General features: G+C 42.9%; 1 protein-coding gene across 1 annotated transcript in view; it reads left to right on the forward strand.

Annotated features, from left to right (window-relative positions):
- LOC133969531 (ephrin type-B receptor 4a-like) overlaps nucleotides 1–12,864 on the forward strand; it is a 39,184-nt gene that overhangs the window by 2,157 nt on the left and 24,163 nt on the right. The gene's annotated exons all lie outside the window — the stretch shown is intronic.

The following is a 12,864-nucleotide window of genomic DNA, read 5'->3' on the forward strand; positions in this document are numbered from 1 at the left end:
AACAGGCCGGTGCGGCTCGGCATCATCCGGCAGTGAAACCACCAAGCCAGCGTGGGGATGATTTCCTTAATGCAGGGGAGCAGGGCTGAGTTTCACGAGGCTAGGTGTTTATTTCTTTTTTTCTCCCTCCTGCCATGTCACTGGCATTAATGGGGAAGGTTGCGGTTCTACAGAGTGAACTGCGAACTGAGTTTGTAAAAAATGGTTGGTGACGCAACGTTCTGCAAAGGCTTTTATAGAAAACGGTGGAAATAATAGGACCGTGTTTACTGGGGATCAGAGGATCACAACTGGGTTTCTCAAGGAGCTGTTGAACTGCAGCCGCTTTTTTTTTTAAAGTACCTTACTGCTGTGTCGGCTGCTTGCTGCTGTGGTCCTGTGAAGAGCACTGTTTGATCTCCATCACTCTTTTCACTGGTTGTCACCGTGGATGGGCGATGTGACTACTCCCCGAAAACTGAAGCCAAAGAATCTTGGCTGCAGTCGAAGTCATAAATCCTGCCTCCTCCGTGTTAGCTGATGGGACATTGGCAAAACTAAAAAGTCAAAGTAAACATCAGAGACATTTTTCTTCGCCCATGTTTATATACAGGCTCTGGTTGGTAATGTTTGTTTGTGAGCTCGCACACTGCTGCTTCCCAGTGCATTGCTAGCATCTAGCATAGCTTAATGAAGAATGAGTTCATGTTTGACGTAAAACAAAGTCTTGAGGAACCAACGATTTCTCTGGCTAAGTTCCAACATGCGCGACGCTGTGGCGATGAAGGGTTTTTCAATAAATTGAATTTTGCCTTGAAAACAATGAGCGCTCATACAATGAACATTCTCCTGAAGTTTGCTCATTTCAGTCAACAGTTGTTGTAAACCGGAGCTCCACAGCCATGCATGACTTCACCCACTCTGGGGCAGGAGCACAAATCTGTCAGCTACGTCTGGTTTTGAGGCTGGACGCTGCATATTTGCTGCGCTCTCTTCTTACGGGGGGGGGGGGGGGGTTTACAGTGTGGCTCTTGCTATGTAGACTATACAAACAGAGGGATGTAGCGTACGTGTCATCACCCATGGATTTCTTGAGTGTCTTTCCAAGCTTTGGATTTGTTGCTTGTGCACACACACCCAACAAAAGAAGATGTCACTGCAGCTACAAGCACAGTCTGGATTCTTGTGGGAGGGGGGGGGGGGCCAGTGTTGACTTTGTATTTCACTGAGAGAAATCTGGGATTTTCCCAGACGCTTAATTTGACTCTACTGACGAGTTTCTCTTCTTCTATCTTTTTCTCAGGGACATATGAGATACTTAACCTCAGGTCCTCGCTGGCGGGAATGAAATCAAAAATAGAGAGTGCCTCAGAATAGTCGCGGTCGACTTTGCTGTGTTTCGCTCTCGCTGTTTTTTTTAGAAGACGCTGGTTCCAAACAGGTGCAGCGCTGGCACAGTGCGGAGAGCGGGGGGCTGGGGGGGTGGGGGGGGGCTGACGGGATCTTGTGGGCCGATTCCAGAACATCTCTGTCTTGCCAAGTGTGAACAAGATGTCAGATTTCCATGTCTTGGGTAATGGCCCACTCCTCTTCCAACACACAGTGGATCAACCCCCCCCCCCCCCCCTCCCTTTTCTCCACCTAGTAGGGAATTCTGTAATGAACTGATGGGAGGGCAGATGAAGCTCACAGCTGCCAAATCTCTCCTCCTTTTCCAACTGAAGGATAAATGACTCACTTAGGCAAGCCACTCGCTGGCTCGGCACATAGATCTCTCTTCCTTCTGTCTCCACCAAGATTAAAACACAGACCTCCTGATCAGATCACTACTTTGGCTGGAAATTGATAACAACCTTTGGGTGGAAATTAGTAACAAGGATGCACACACATTGTCTCTCTCACAAACATATTCTTGTCTTTTTATGATTGGGAGGACACTGATAAAGTGCATTCCCTATAGGCCCTTACCTAAACTTTAAATATCACAAGTTGTATGCCTAACCCCAACCCTTATCCTGACCGAAACCTAATTCTACCCTCAACCCTGAAACTTGTCTGCATGCAAATGACGCTTGGAGTCATTAAAATGGAGATTTTTTACAAATGCCTTCCAAATTGCAGATACTTGTCTTTGTATGTTTGTGTACTCAAATAACGGAGTGCTTGGGAGAAGCTTACTTCCCCTTGGTGAAATGGGCATGCTATAGAAACAACGACAACAGTTGTGCCCATATACTGGTTTCTCCACTTTTGGTAAGCACCACTAGGTCTTATTACAAGTGTGCCGCAGACCTTAGCATTAGTGCTCCACATTACCCAGCACAGGTGTCTGCTTGTTCTCACAACTTCAGAAAGACAAATACACACACACATACAGACACACACATTCTTTCTCTGCCTCACTTTACACATAAAAGTGTATGATGTGCGGAAAAGTATAACGGAGTCCTTAAACTGAAAAGACATTGTTTTATCCAGTATTAAGTCTCTCTAATGTAACCCCACTACAATTTTAAAACATACTTGAATTAAAAGATGTAAGCTATGAAGAATCCCTGTCCTCCCACACACCCATAAAGTACCCATTTTTGTTTTTCTCCCTGCCCCTCTTCATTCCTCGCACACACAGTTTCTCTCTCTTACCAATTCCAAATGCTGTCATTGACAAAGCACCGCAGTCTCTCCCACCTGTTCAGGTCCAGAGCTTTAATGATGTCGACACCATTGTCAGAAAACAGATGCACTAATGATGCTCTGGCTCTTTTTCCTTGGCTTTTCTTTTTTGGGCATTTTATTCATACTCAATTTGATAACGTGTTTTTTATTTTATGTGTGCTCCTATCTACAACTGTCATGTGGATATTATGATCGAGAGGTGAGGTGGCGTGAAAACCTTGCGGAAGAGGGCGCAACAAGAAGACATGATTAAAGGGCAGGAGTCTAGTTAAAAATGAATGGAAAGGAAAGCATGAAAATATGACCTTTATCTTTGATTTATGTATCGACGTGAGGGAGGTCTTTCTCCTCAATGGTTCACGCAGATCAGATGTTTTTGTTCACACCACAGGTTGTTGGCACGTCGAAGAAGCAGAAGCACTGCTGTAAACGATCGAATCTGTGTTTTCAGGGTCCTGGTTCAACTTGATAAAAAACGAATCCAGATATTTTTACATGCAAATAGAAAACGTGAATACAAAAAAGTGGATGAAAAAAACACTGTGTTCATGCATCTTGACCGTAGATGAGGAGCGGTGGAGAAAAAGGCTCTGGAGTTGACGTGTTATTGTCTGCTGAGCTGTCAAGTCAGGGCTGTGTCCCTTCAGCGAAAGTGTTTACGTTCGGCTGGTAGGACTTGTACTCAGAGCGTAAAAGTTTGAGAACAGCTTTGTAAATCCATCTCCCTCTGCTCGGGCTATGGGGGAGTGTCTCTGATCTCCAATATGGTCTGTTTCTGCAGCTGTTGCCTCCGTCTTTCTACAAGTCATTTTTTCGCATGGTATGCAACAAGAGCGTGCAGCTGCCGGTTTGATTGTTTAGCACGGGCATGTTATGCTGTTCGTGCTGGTAATCATCAACAGGACTTTTTAGCTTGTGCTGATGGGAATAGGGGTGAGGGGGCTTCCTGTCTCTTACAACCTTGAGTAATTTAGCCATTCCCTTATGAAACCGAAATAAAATTCAGTAGATCCAGATTTGTAGTTGGTGCAGATCCAAGTTGCACATGCTCCAAACTGTCAGTCCTTAAACATGTCTGAATTGATCCATGAATTCTAAAGAGAAATCATAATTTTTTTGAAAAAGAACTTAAGTCGCGTTGTTAAAGAAAATTATTTTAAATATTCTGCATCCACCTCCTGATCCAGATCTGCTCCGAAATACAACGGCCTTTTTCCTGACCATACGTCCCCCTTCCACCAAGTTTTCGTGGAAATCCATTTTGTCGTTTTTGTGTTATCTCACTTACAAACCAACCAACAAATAAATGGGCAGGGGTGAAAACATTAAAACCTCTACAGCGGTGATAAAGAAACCCACATGTTCCGGGTGCTGTTCAATGGTAGCCATAGAAATGAAGCAGCTATAGGCTGACTGCGTGCCATAAACAATTACTGCAACATTCACCATGTTGCTAATCTCCAACCTGCTAACCTCAATGTAGCAGGCTCCTTAAAACATTCTGCAGATACTTGCCTGCTTTTTCGAGGGAAGGCAAGATGGAGATCAACACTCAAGAACCCTCAGAAAACGGGGATGTGCTCATATTTTGTACCAGAGTGTTGTTTATTCCTTCACCTCGTGACTCCTCCATGGCAGCGAATAACATAATGCTTCACGATCTAAACTAAAACTCTCTCAAGTGTCTCAACTGCAGAATGTTTTTTATCTAAGAGGCTTCAGTTGAGCCCCAATCCCTTCTTTCACAGACATGTAGCCTTTTCTTTTGCTACTCTCTCCACGTCCTCTGTCTCCTTGATGTTTGACTGGTGCTATCCTGTTTTCTCCTGCTGACTGTCTCCCCTGCCGTGGAAATGTGGATCGTTTCCCAGAAATCCCTTTAAACGGAACCGGTTTTTATAAGAAAGGGATTTGCATTTAAAGCAACCTCCCCCCCTCGCTCCGAAAGCCTGTAGCCCATCATCCTCTGTACCTCAATCCGATGATTAGTTTCCTCAAGAGTTAAACAGGCGTCCAAGTGCCACAAGTGCTCTCAGCCCCTGTCTCTCTCTCTCCCTCAGTGCCCCCTCATAGAGAAGGACGTGTATGGCATCGAGGAATTGCACGTGCACGATACTTTAGCTTGGTGAGAGGATGCACCCCCAGCCCATACATCCATGTCAGGCGTTCACTTTGGAGAGCCGTTCTGTCCTCCACCCACACGCCTGCTCTCTCAGAGTGGGACACAATGGGGACAGGCTGCAGCAGAGAGGGAATGAGGCCACAGCCTATCAGCCATAAGCACCAAGGAGAATGGCACTTTTAGAGGGATGGAGGTTCTCTTTGAAGTGAGTCAAGGAGAGACGGGGAGACCTGCATGCGTCAATGAAACAGAGAGAGCAAATGCAGTGAGGGCGAGGAGGGTGCATGTCTGCACACCGTGTAATGAGCAAAGTGTGTGTGTGCATTGCCTATTTGCATTCTGTAATCACACACACCTGGGGCAAGATCTGTCAGATATATGTGATGGGCTGAATATGTGATTATAATAAAGAGATTAAAAAAGGGTCTTTAATTAGAGGACAACAACAGAGAAGGGGAGGTATTTGTCTCAGCCCCATCTTTATCTGGCACACTGATCACATCCATTATTTGAGGCACACTGAGCATTGTATTAGGGAAATCTTTGTAAGGCATTTCTGCGCGGCATTGTCGCAATGTTTTTGTCAAAAATCGCAGGAGGGGATGAGGCAGCATGGAGCTGGTGAGACGTCTGAGCCTGAACGTGCAAGACTTGATTAAAAAAAGCAAACCTAAAATCTCTCTGCTGGAAGCGTGCGCTGCCAGTCGACGTGTTCGGGATATTTTCTCTCCTCCCTGCATCACGGGTTGACCTACATCTTGCGTTTGATATCCCAGTTTTAAGTTTATAAAACGCAATTCACTTGGTTCAGCGTCAACCTGGAGGGATCACGTTCACATCTGCTTCCACCTTTATGCATGCACACGGCTTCACGTCTCCCAGGGCCAGCTTTGATACACCGCACTGGAGCAAGTGGGCTCTGCTCTATACGGCATAACAGAGACATCCTTGCACGTAGCTGTGTGCAAGCTTCAGGAGGGAGCCAGGCTCCATAAAGGAATAGGTCAGTTCAATTAAAGAATCATTAAACACCTTTTCCTGGCAACTTGAACTCTTGTTTTGAAGGAGGGCTGCACAGAAAAAATTGTCTTTCACTGTTTGCCTTCTCCGATATCATTATTGCTTCAGTGGCACATCATTTTTATCTCTTTTCAGCCTTATGCAAAAGAGTCATTGTATTATTAGTCTTGGTTAATTTATTGTGGGGGATTAGAGAAGTGTTTTTGGAATTCAAAGTGTTTGTAAAGGACTGAAGTCATCCCCTGATGAAAACACAAAATGGCTGAGGGTGAAAATTATGCTCATTTTGCTCTAATAGATGGCTTCACATCCAATGATGTGTCCATATATATGGAGACATGTCTCTGATGCACCAACCCTGATGCTTGTAGGTGCAATGCATGTACGGATGAGGAGAATTAGCTCTCAGCATGTCTGTTGTTGATTGAACATGAAAGTGGGATGTGTCAGAATAAAAGAGAAAATTCTCTGTCTACTCCCTTGTATTTCCACTTAGATGTGTCAATCCTTAGATGGTTTATTTAGCTGGAGTCTGCACTGTTAGCTTCAAGCTGTCCACCTCCCACTGCAGATTAGTCACTGAAAGCTGCGTGCGCGTTTGTGTGTGTGTGTGTGTGCGAATGCGTTTTCTTTGGCATGATTTTTTTTCCTCTCCCAAAATGAATTGTAGACTGTGCTTTAGTGGAGGCTTTGATAAAAACTTGTTTTAAGTACAGCAGTAGACATTTCTGGGGCTCACGGAGAGGTCGCAGATGCATCACAGCAGTAGTTGTGGGTTTTTCATCAAATCGGATTTGAAATAAGATCGGTCACCTGTTATGTATTATTTAACATAAAGTGTAAGCTCACATTTCCACGCTTTTACTGCTCAAAGTGAAATATTGCATTCCAGCTCTGAAGGTCAAAAAATGCAACGTTTCATAATGGAGCCAGGTTTTACATTCATGGTTAAATGACAGAGGAGACACACACATGCTTATAGTCAATCGATACTCTTCCAACTGGTGAACTAGCTGGTGTAATTATCCAGAGACACAGAAAACACAGGGGTGGCCTTCTCCCCTGCTGGTTGGGAAGATCATCCCAGATTTCAGCTCTGTGTGACTCCAAAGGGTCCGTCCTGCAGGGGTGCCAGTCTACGGCTGACCTAACCTCCGGCCTTCCCGTGGATGTGAGAAGGGGATGAAATCCTCTTTGTAAAGAGATTGAAAAAGTGTTTGAACACAGGCACCTCACCTGCACACTCCCATGGTGATGACACACTGCCCTCAAGCCCTCCATGAAGTCCATAACTTAACTTTAGGCTAGTTGGTTTTCAGAGGGCAGTTTGGACCACAGCGTGATAATGTGTGATAGTTTCCAGGCATAGAGCAGTGTGACTCTATAAAGTTGTCCGACCTGAACTTAGTCCATGAGAATCCTGAGTCTGTAGTAAAAACAAACCCACAGATTTATCGAGAGCTTTCAATTTAAAACCACTGTCAGACAGAAGGTCTGCGTATGATGCAGGTCTGCGGAACATGTGTGTCCGACCTGCATTGGACCTGTTCAATAGAAAAAACAACTCTGAGTCTCTGCAGTGTAGTTTGAAACATTTCAGTCATAAAACCACACAATAACATGAATCACATTAAATTATTTACCGCATGAAGTCTCAGTTTCTCTACTTGGTCTGTGAAGTTCTCTCTTCTCCTTTCTCTTTTTTTCCCGAGGGTTCTATAAATGACATTTGAACAAACACATATCTTTCCATTCCTGACAGCAACGCTAGTTCACCAAAGCTTGGCACTGGCTGACCCTGATCCAGAGGAGGGTCAGCCAGTGCCGATGTTTTCAGACAGAACCACAACGGCGGTTTAACCTGTGTCACTGTGCCACCGGCTTTTGAGTTTCGGAATTTGTTCCCAAATTATTACAATTTTTCTCTTTTAAATACCAATCTGAAATTGTCTGACATTTTTCTGATTGTTTTCAGACGGGTAAATCCAGATGCTTTCCGTGATGTTGACTAGCACATCACACCGGAGATAAATCAACGACCAAAGTTTCATTTCCAAATGTTAAAAACAACTTTTAACAGAATTTCAGCCTCGAGTCTTTGCTCCTCTCGTTCCCTTTTTCTCCTCTACATTTGTACAGACTGTAGCCTTCGACAGCACCGAGCAGAAACCTTCCACTAAACACATGCCTGCGAAGAACATCAGCACAGAAAATGTCTTTTAAAACAGCAAAGTGCTGAAATGTACTGTGCAGCACACTTCAATTTAGCCAGGCACTCGCCTTTCAGTCCGATGGCATCAAGGTGAAGAGAAACCATACATGTTCTCTAACTTAAAACATGTGTTTCCATCTACGGCCGCGGGAAGACGTAGCATTCAGTGTAGTGGGGGGAAATTCCACTGGATACAAAGATACAAAAACATTGTGTATTGCCGGAGAGAGTTTTAAATCTTTTGTATATATTTTATTTATTTTGAGATCCTTCAAAAGGAATTGATTTTGATTAGGGTGAGAAAGACGTGTGTGATAAATGTTGTGTAAATTGTGGACGATGTCTTCACAGAAATTGACTCTGTTGTGGGGACTGAATGTGTATTCGGTCCATGGTAGACTTGTCATTCCTGAACTACATGTGAGAGAAGCAGCCTCTTGTTTCAGGGCGGGCCCCTCCTTTTGCTTTGCTTTACTGGACAGAGCCTTTCTCCCGTTCTTCATCGTGTTTATGTTTGTGTTGCCTTCAAGCAAGTCCCCCTGTCTTAATACGTGTTGCGTAGAAGAACACAAAGCGGCATTCCAAAGATGTAGAATATTGCTGTTAAAGGCGTTTTAGTGGCACAACGCAGTAAACGATAAAGCATAATATGAAAAGATTGACGTTTTTTCCATCGTAACAGGATATTGCCGCTAATGGGGCTCATTATAATAATTGTCATCTGAGAGGGGGAAGGCAATTTAAGGTGAAGAAATAACATGGATAATGGAAGAGAGAAATTGAGAGTCTGGTTCAGGAGGGAGAAAGTAATGTGTATAGAGCTTTAATGATCAGTCAATGAATGGATCCATTGATTGACAGAGGATTAAATGGCCAACTGTTTTCATAATCAAATTCATTTAGTTATTTTTGTCATTGTCTAAGTGAATCATTCCAGACAATTTGTGTTTCCAGCTGCTTGTATGTGAGGATTTGATCTTTTTGAATTATTGTATATCAAATATCTTGTGTTGGTCACACAAAAATAAGCCATTTTGAAGGCATTGTCTTGGGCTTTGGTAATATATAATGGAAATTACTAGTTAATTAAATACGGTTATATATATATGATCATTATTAAAATAAATTAGGGATAGTTGTAACTCTACCTTTCAATAAAGACCAGTCTTTATTTTACAAAAAAACAATAGCTCACACACCACTGGTTTATCTGTTTTTTTTATATGGGTATGATCCCAACTCCTGGCTGAGATTGACCTCATAGTATTCTTATGGGACCTATTATGCCTTTCCTGAGTTTCTGTCATACATATATAATATTACAGTTTTGGATGTTCATATTAAACGTTGCCAAAGTTTCAAATAATGAGGTAAATGTATGTAACAGAAATCCCTGTGAGACGTATTCAGAGACGTCAAACTGCTCTGAACGCTTGGCTCCAGTGGTTTATTTATTTTTCCTTTATCCCGTAGCTGGCTCCAGGCTCGGCTCATTCTCCCATAATAGTCTAGACTTAATTGGACCTATAGTCATTTAACATACTCCGGCATTCAAATAAGTGAAAGAGCAGGTATTCTATACAATCGTTTGGCGTCACCAAAATAGCTCTTTAATAGCAACAGAGGGTTTCCTCTTGCAGTCACCATTTTAGCCAAATTCTCTCATATGACACTAATAAACAGGCCGTATATTTTTTAAATATACAGATTGTGATTGAAAGACTAAATATGACATTATTTTTCACATAAGTATTTAAAGGGTGAGATATTTATCAAACAATGACGTCCTGTAATATTTACTGCAGTTGTTCTTGTTGTTGTTTACTCTCACATTCTGGATTGGATTTGGGCTCGAACATATATATGGTGGATTTGAGAAGTTTCCATTTCAAATCAATTGTGCTGTATTACATAAGCTGCTTCAAGGCCTTCACTGAAGTCTGGACTTTTCCTGAAATCTCCTCCGTCAGTTGCTGCAGACATTTTTTTCTGTGTACATTTTACTGCAACTTTTCCTTCTAGTAAAAGACGCGAGTGTGTACAGCGCTTCTAACACACGATAGACTTGGGACCGGAAGAATAGATATATCTCTGGGTGTTAAAGGTCCGATAAGTCCAAATGTTTCTAGTATTGTCGTCAATGCAGACATAAGCAGGGGGGGTTTCAGTGACTGGTTAATTGATTGATTCACAGTTTGCGTTCAGAACCACCGAACAGGTCAGAGGATGAGGCGCTTCTCACAAGCACTGGATGTTCAATCAGAGGAAAGTGCTCTTTTAAGGACTCTCCGTTAGGAGACCCCAGCTAATATTGCTTATGACTTTTTTGAACTGTGAATCATGCAGAGGTACTAGTGGAGTCTCAGAGTGAAAACATAGAGCTAGAAATGAGCATAATAGGTCCCCTTCGACGGCTGCATGGCTCGTGGTAATGCAGCGGTTTGAAAAGTGCAGAATACTTTCACAAAATGTAATGATTTTTTAGGTTTTCTTTTTTTGTAATTTATTCCTCCTCTTATAGGATTCGGTATCAGGAAGCCACCAGGGAGTTGGTGTTGCCTGCAACAAGGTTCTCAAGCAGCCAGTCAGTCAGTCAGTGGGGTTATTTTTGAAGAGGGTTTGAGAGAAAGCAGCTTCTCTAATTTGAAGTAGCTGCAGTTGAATTCACACAGTGGCAGATCAATAATCCGAAGGAACTGAAGTACACTGTAAAGCCAGGTGTTGAATCAATCACACATATGAAGGAATGGGTGGGAAAAGTATTTGTTTTAAAGTTTTGAATGTGTCTGCTTAGAATCCAATTCTGAATGATTAACAATTCCTCCAGAGAAAAGATAAAGGTTTTTTTCTGCTTGCGTCCTGTTGAGAAGAAAATGTTCAAATCTATTGCTTTTGCTTTTCCTTGCCAGAATCAGTCCGTTCTCATTGTACGAAAACGTCCGGCAGCAAACACCTCCTACAATAACCCTGAGATCTGTTCCCAAATGCTCCTACAAGTCACCTCTCTATACATAGTGGCCATTATTCATCCAGTGTAGTCTCTTTGGGAATATCTCTGGCCTCTCCACAGTGTGAATTGTGTTTGTCCAAGGGGAAAAAAGGCTCTTTGAGTCCACGATGCACGAGTGCCGTTGAGGAATTGACACTAAAGGTCGAAACTCATTACTCGTAAGCGGCAATATAAAGAGGCGCCGAATCAAGTAGATGTATCATATCCTCTTAACCTTAAATCTCTCAATTTATGAAAGGGTCAAAACATTTTTATACCACTCTGATTAAAGTAAACGCTCTCTTTGAACCAGTGCGACTTGAATAATGCAACATTTTTCCCTTTCACTATATGCCACAATTCATTATAAAGGGAATCAGAGATGCACCTGCATTTGTTTGGTGGTTCAACACCGGGGGAGAAGCTTTTGTTAATTTGTTTATGCTGTGATGATTCACAGATGGATTCATGTTAAACAAAGAGCCAGGATTTGAAAAGATTAAAATGGTGCTTTGCCCGAAGACAAGAACACGCGTGCAGCTGAACAATAACTAGAAGTCAAAACAGTTTAACTGCCGTACTGAAATGATTAGTAGCTCGGGGGTAGAAGTCTTCTGATCTCTCATGTGAGTGTGAGTGAATGATGCACTTGTGGGAAACCCATCTTCAAGTGGAGATGATTAATGTAACGATTGCTTCTAGCGAATCTCTGTAGGCCGTGTAAACGTAATGGAAAACATTCATAGGGCAGGTAGCACGGACCTGTGCCTAATCCTCAGTGGGCTGGGTCAGTCACTTTGATTCACTGCAGTGTTGATCCTCTCCAGTAGCATCTTTGGTTTCTGTCCAGTGTGAAGCTTCCTGCCTAAGTAGGTCACATCCTGTCCTGGGACAGAGACCAGCCGCCGCACTGACACCGTGTATCCCCTACAGACAAGACAGGGAAAACGTGTTAAACGCGTACACATTTTCCTCATCTCACCTTTGCTACTTTCAGCTCCCGTCACGTCGCTCCTTGACACATACTTAATGTGGCCAAGGGTATTGTTTTACAGTCGGGCAGGAGTTAAATTGGCCCCCACTCGCACAGGAGACGGGAAAGGGACAGGAACCACAGGAAGCTGAGGTCTAATCTCACTAGACACAACTCTTGTCAAAGATACACAAACACGGTTTACGCACACACGCAAATTTCATGCCCCACACTCACAAAACAATGCAGAGCTGACATGTGAAGGAAAAAATATAGTTTTTTCTATTCATTTGCATTCTTCTTGTGCACGACAGTAGATAACCTGAGTGCCAAGGACATTCAGCATTAGCATTTCTGAGGTTTCACCAACAATAGCTGGGTGGTGATCACTCCTTGTGTACGATGAAGGTGATAATCGCATGCAAAAGGATTACCTGTGAAACATTTAAAATTTGACACATAGTTTGCTGTGTGATGACATTGACTTTGCAAAAAAAAATCAGGACATAGGGAAACAGCAGGGCTCTGTCTCAGGCTGAAAAAACTCTTTGACCAACAGAGATGTTTGGGTGGAACCAGCAATATAAACCTTTGTTAATTGAGCTGCTTTCAGTCATGCATGTTCCAGAGCTTTTCCTGCCAGAAAAATGTCTGGAAAATGTTTGAGTGAGCCGAATGAGGTTTCTAACATGACGGATGCAAAAGTGAATACGAATCCAACTTATCTCATGATGAACAAAAAGGAGCCAAACACGTAGAAGATGGGAAGATGTAAACTTGGAAAAGAGTTTTTTATGACAAATGCATACACACCGTTGTCGATAAGCTCTAAACAAAAACAAGTTGTAACTGTTTATGTCCTGGTGCCAGCATGCTGCACTCCCGCACAACCC

The sequence above is a fragment of the Platichthys flesus genome, chromosome 15 (assembly GCF_949316205.1).
Source record: "Platichthys flesus chromosome 15, fPlaFle2.1, whole genome shotgun sequence".
Taxonomy (NCBI): Eukaryota; Metazoa; Chordata; class Actinopteri; order Pleuronectiformes; family Pleuronectidae; genus Platichthys; species Platichthys flesus.